We start from the raw sequence: 6,000 nt of genomic DNA, 5'->3' as shown, positions 1-6,000 counted from the left end.
TTTTCATTTCAGATGACGATTTACCTAAATGATTTCGCTTCATAGGCAGTTTGCTAAGATTTTCTGTGCTTGTTCCCTTTTAATTTAAATTAACGAGAGTGATTACATTTCAAGAAATATGTGTTCTTCCGTGGTTGGAATACAACTGCATCTTGCCAAATACCTGCAAGTGTTGTGAGTTATTCATGAAATGGCAAACCAATGACCAGTTTGGGATGTGTTATCAATGTGTAACAATAGTACTAGAGTAAAAGATTTTCAGGGTTATGTTTGTAACGATACTTATCCACAGGGCTGCTTCACTTCTAAATTGTGTTGATTCAAAGTACCTCACTATAATTCACAAAAGCGGCCTGCAGGCTTTGCCTCAACGAGTCTGCGTTTGTATTTCTAGATCTGTTGGTTTCTCTGCATGTTACTTCCAAGATGTGTCTACTTTTGACAGGTTGTTATTTTTACCAAATGCTATTAAAAAACTCCTTTTCCTCCTGCTGCTTCTGCTTCAAACTGTTTACTTCATTTATGCTATATTTATGTAACATGATCATAGACTCAAGTGAGATGTATGTGAGCAAAACACGTTAATTAATATGCATGAATTATTATCTATGGTGAATACAAAAGACAATTAAAATACAAGAAATTGAGAGAATGCATCCCCAATTAATTAAATGCAATATATCTCATTCAGTATAGCTCACAAACTATTTAAAGTGCATACATTAATTTTAAATGCAATTCTAAGATTATTTACTTTTTCTTGGGAATGTTCAGATCATACTGTGCACACTGCTAACAAATAGTATATCCTATGGTGCTTCTTTATATTTCTTATTTGTTAGCTTTCTTCAAAGGATTAAACCAGTTATTACAGCTACAGTAACTGAGATTTTCAAAATTACATTTTCTGCACCATCCAAATTTTAAGGTAAAACCATAAGGACAAAAGGCATTAATCAATGCCAGGGTCACCTGTGAACGTAATGATGGGAGAGTTGACATTGTCTCAATGTAAATTAAGGATTCAACACATAGTTCACTGTGGCTTTTCCAGAACTCAAGGGCATTGGGCAACTGACTCCATTGACTAAACTGAAAGATAGCTGCATATAACATGTATCTAAACATAGAGTAATATCCAAATCAGATTATTTTATTCTCCCAGTACTCAAAAACTGTGTGTCACATCTTCTCTTCCCTTTTCTAAATGTATTTTATGTCTATGAAATGTTTACTTTTCTCTGAACTTGAATAATGCAAATGTGCACGTTTTTAGGAATAAGGTGATTTTGTTCCTCAATCCAGCACACAACAATTCTTCCAGTTTCCCAAAATTAGAGAATAAATTAAAACCTATTGGATTCTTTAGCTAGTTGGACTTCTTTGCTGCCTTTGTATGTTGCTCACTACCACAGGCATCTTTTACTCCTTGGCTGTCATGCGCCACTTCCCTCTTAGATTGTATACCCCCTACTGTACAGCAGAATCTTTCATCCAAATATAAAGTAAAGAAATAATAGCTAACAAAAATGAAATAGTACAAAAATGTTAATATAATATGGCATGCATATATGCAATAATTACTATTCCAAAGAGCATTCGCTGTTGGATTGATAATAGTTGGGTTTTTTCTCATATAAATTGATCCTAAAACTAGCCCATGGTTTAAAACCAAAACTCTACAATAACTCATAAACTAGACATGTTTCTTTCTGAGATCATCTACATTAAAAAGAGTCATCTTCAATTACAATGACATACAATCAAACTGAATCAGGTTGGTCAACCTTCTTTATGTTCTAGGTCCTTGCCTATATTCTATTTGTTAATTGTTCTATTTAAGAATATTTGTTTTGCATTTTATCAGAAAAACAATAGACATTTACAATTTAGAATATGTAAAACAAACAAATTAAAGGTTGATGCATAATTACATTATTTAAAATATACAGTATCTCACAAAAGTGAGTACACCCTTCACATTTTTGTAAATGTTTTATTATATCTTTTCATGTGACAACAGTGAAGAAATGACACTCTGTTACAGTGTAAAGTAGTGAGTGTACAGCCTGTATAACAGCATAAATTTGCTGTCCCCTCAAAATAGCTCAACACACAGCCATTAATGTCTAAACCTTGGCAACAAGAGTGAGTACACCCCTAAGTGGAAATGTCCAAATTGGGCCCAAAGTGTCAATATTTTTTGTGGCCACCATTATTTTCCAGCACTGCCTTAACCCTCTTGGGCATGGAGTTCACCAGAGCTTCACAGGTGGCCACTGGAGTTCTCTTCCACTCCTCCATGACAACATCACAGAGCTGGTGGATGTTAGAGACCTTGCTCTCCCCCACCTTCTGTTTGAGGATGCCCCACAGATGCTCAATAGGATTTAGGTCTGGAGACATGCTTGGCCAGTTCATCACCTTTACCCTCAGCTTCTTTAGCAAGCAGTGGTCATCTTGGAGGTGTGTTTGGGGTCAATATCATGTTGGACTGCTGCACTGCGGCCCAGTCTCCAAAGGGAGGGAATCATGCTCTGTACATGTTGGCATTCATGGTTCCCTCAATGAACTGTAGCTCCCCAGTGCTGGCAGCACTCATGCAGGCCCAGACCATGACACTCCCACCACCATGCTTGACTGTAGGGGAAGGGGGAAGGGCTTTATTGCTTCTTGGCCTTTTGGTTAAGATCAAGTCTAATATCCTATGGGAAGGGGGGAAAAGCTTGATCCTCTGGCCTTAAGGCTGAGGTAGCATGGAGCCTGAGGTGTACACTTGAGCCCCAGAGAAATTCTGGGTCACCTTCACAACCTTGCGCTTATTGTTGTGAAATGTGCGAGTGATGAGGAACACTGTAGGCCAATGCTACAGATGAAGCACCTTTCACTGCAAGGCCCTTATGACCATGTGTGTCAATAATTTTTTCTTTTTCAGTCTCACGGAAGTGGCTGGATGTGTATTTGTTTTCACATATTGCACTTTGCTGTTGGTGCACTTGTGCCTATCAATTAGGATGGATCACGGACTTTTGATCACGCTTTTGGTTTTGACGTTTTCGAGCACTGCGCTGTAGTGAGGACTGGTTTCCAGTTGTTTGTTGAGAGAGGTGGGCGAAGTCGTGCGGCTGCCCACCTTTTACCTTACAGTGGTTCTCCCCTTCGGAGGGAATCATCAAGATCCGACCCTCCTGCAGGCCTTCTGGCCGGGGTGGGGAGGAAAGGCTCTGGCATACCCCATGGGGAGTTGCCGAGCAACAGTTTATCGACAAATCTGAGCTTCGCTGCGATCTCTCACAGGATTCACGGAGCACACTCAATGAGAAGCACGACACCTCGGGCTACTGCATCTCTTCCCGAGTTTTTTCTAAAGTCTTGTGCAGCGGGCAATTACTTTTAAGGGATCTATGTATAAAGTGGATATAGAGGCAAAAGGTGGTTATTATTGACCTTAGTTGCATGCAGCTATCCAGAATCTTTTGTGGTCGTGGCAGCACCATAAGATTTTTGAGAAAAACAAGCCTTCTGACTTGTCTGGTGTCTGTAGATGAGTGTGTAATAATGCTTCTACTACCCCCTTAATTTTAAGTGGGTTTTCTATCACCTTTTCCCACCATAACTTATATAATGGTATTACTTTACATTGTAGCAGAGTGTAATTTCTTCAGTGTTGTCACATGAAAAGATATAATAAAATATTTATAAAAATGTGAGTGGTATACTTACTTTTGTGAGATACTGTAGTAAAACAACTCATTATTATATGGATGTATTGAAAATGTAAATTAATGAAATATTTTTATCACCTTTGCTTTTGTTTTATATTTTGTATTATTGTTCTAACAAACATTCAAGAGTAAATTTTCCTACTCTGAACTACATAGAAAAAGTGTGTTTGGCTATAATAAACACTTTAGGAATTTTTAATAGACTGATGTGAATTGTTGTTCTAATTGCCACAAGCCAATCTTTGCATTCTTCTTTGTTGCTATGTTCTGGTCCATTGAGATTTTCTTACGATCAAGAAGACTATCAAATTACTGAAAAAGGTTAGTTTGGTAAGATTGCAGTATAGCAATTACAGATTCGACCAGTGAGTATTTTATCTATGAATAACATTGCCAGCTCAAGTAACTATGAAATAACAACCTCAATTATATTGGGTGTGAGAAATGCTAGAAGTACACACTGTTTGCTGCCTCTTATCCCCGAGGCTCAGCTTGTAATGTCGCTGGTATCCATGTGTAACAAATAGTGTTGTTCACTGAACTGGAAGATAATAAATAGATCTGAGGTTATGATTTATAGAAGGGTGATTCAAACTTCTTTGCCCAATAGGAAGGAAGACATAGATACAAATTCTGCAATCCCGATTATTGCAACTGCTTTGCAAGTCAGTTTCTCTAGAGCAGAACCTTGCTTTAATATTACTTTGATTAAAGGAGAGATTCATTTTATTGAAAACATATTTAATCATGACGTGATTTTTAATAATTCAGAAAGGACCCTTTAACCATTACAATATGATAATGAATTAGCTGAAATCTAAAGAAGATGTATACTCACTAATATTACCATGTTATTGTAGACATCATTAGTAGCTACTCTGTCCTTAAGCGGGAACTTCACAATCAGTTGGAATATAGTTATGAGTCGCTCTGGTCCAGTTATAACACAACCCCCTGCGAATTAACTTGAAAGCCATTCAATTGATTCTTCTTTTGAAGAAACCAGATATTTTTATAATCTCCTTAGAATTCTGATAAAGCAGCTTCTGCATTAGAAGTTACAAACTGCTTTCTCTGGGTGACGAACAATGTCTTCCTGCAAGCAGGCATTAACTCGCTGCTACTAAGGTGAATGACTCAGTTTTGACTTAGATTAATAGATGCAGGGGCATCTCAAAGGGGGAGCCCAGGAGGAAGGAAGGTGTGGGACTGAGAGGACTGGAGAGAAGAGGAAAGGCCATGTAGGATAGAGTAACCTTGGGGGCAGGGGGTCATACAGAACAAGAAGAGCTGGCAAAAGAAAAGACCATGCAGGACAGAGAGATCTTTGTAGAGCAAGAAAGACACAGTGAGAGGAGAAAGGACCATGCAGTTCAAACAGGATTGATGAGCAATGATCTGTAGAAGGCCACATTGGGGTTAAAAAGCAACCAGGAGATAGGGTGAAGAAAGAAAGAAAGAAAGAAAGAAAGAAAGAAAGAAAGAAAGAAAGAAAGAAAGAAAGAAAGAAAGAAAGAAAGAAAGAAAGAAAGAAGGATATAAGACAATGCATTAAAAGTAAGAGGTTGTAGTTAAGGCTTAAAACAAGGTATAAGGTTTGTCTAGTCTATTATAACCAGCCAGGTCATAAGATAACTATGCCGAGTAATATTTGATGAAGGAATATGCTTTAAAACCTGCTGTCCCACTTACCAGCTGAATTGAGCACTTTTATAATTAAGCGCAACATTCATGTCATTTGAAGTACTGGAAAATGTTTCCCCTGAAAAAAGTTTGTTAATCATGTCAAATGTTTTGAAGGAATACCTGACATGGGACACAAAAAAACTGAAAAAGCTTCTTGAAGTTTGTTTTTTTATCTGATTAAATCTTGAGAGCTGTTAGTGTTTTGCCTAAATGTAATCGACACCTATAAAGTAGATAAGTTAAGTTCTCGAAATCTTACAATTTACCGTTTTATACATTAAATAAACCAGAATAATGCTGTTTATAGATTAAAATAAGCAATGTATTAGAATGTGTATACCATTTGGAAGTTTTCTTAAACATTCCATTTCCTCTACCCTTGTGTTAAGCTGTTGATTGTTATGGATTGTTCCAGGAAATTGGGGTGAGAATAAGGGAGAGACCTTTAGGACAGGACAGATGAGGTGGCTACTGTTACCTAGAGGCTGCCTCCTAACAGCTTGTCTGTGAGAAACATTTAGTGTCAGCATTCAGTATACAGTATTACTCTACAAATGGTTTTACGATTTGTGTCTATGTGCATTAACGG

This window comes from Spea bombifrons, chromosome 6 (genome assembly GCF_027358695.1).
Source record: "Spea bombifrons isolate aSpeBom1 chromosome 6, aSpeBom1.2.pri, whole genome shotgun sequence".
Lineage (NCBI taxonomy): Eukaryota > Metazoa > Chordata > Amphibia > Anura > Pelobatidae > Spea > Spea bombifrons.
Note: the sequence above shows the minus strand (reverse complement) of the source record.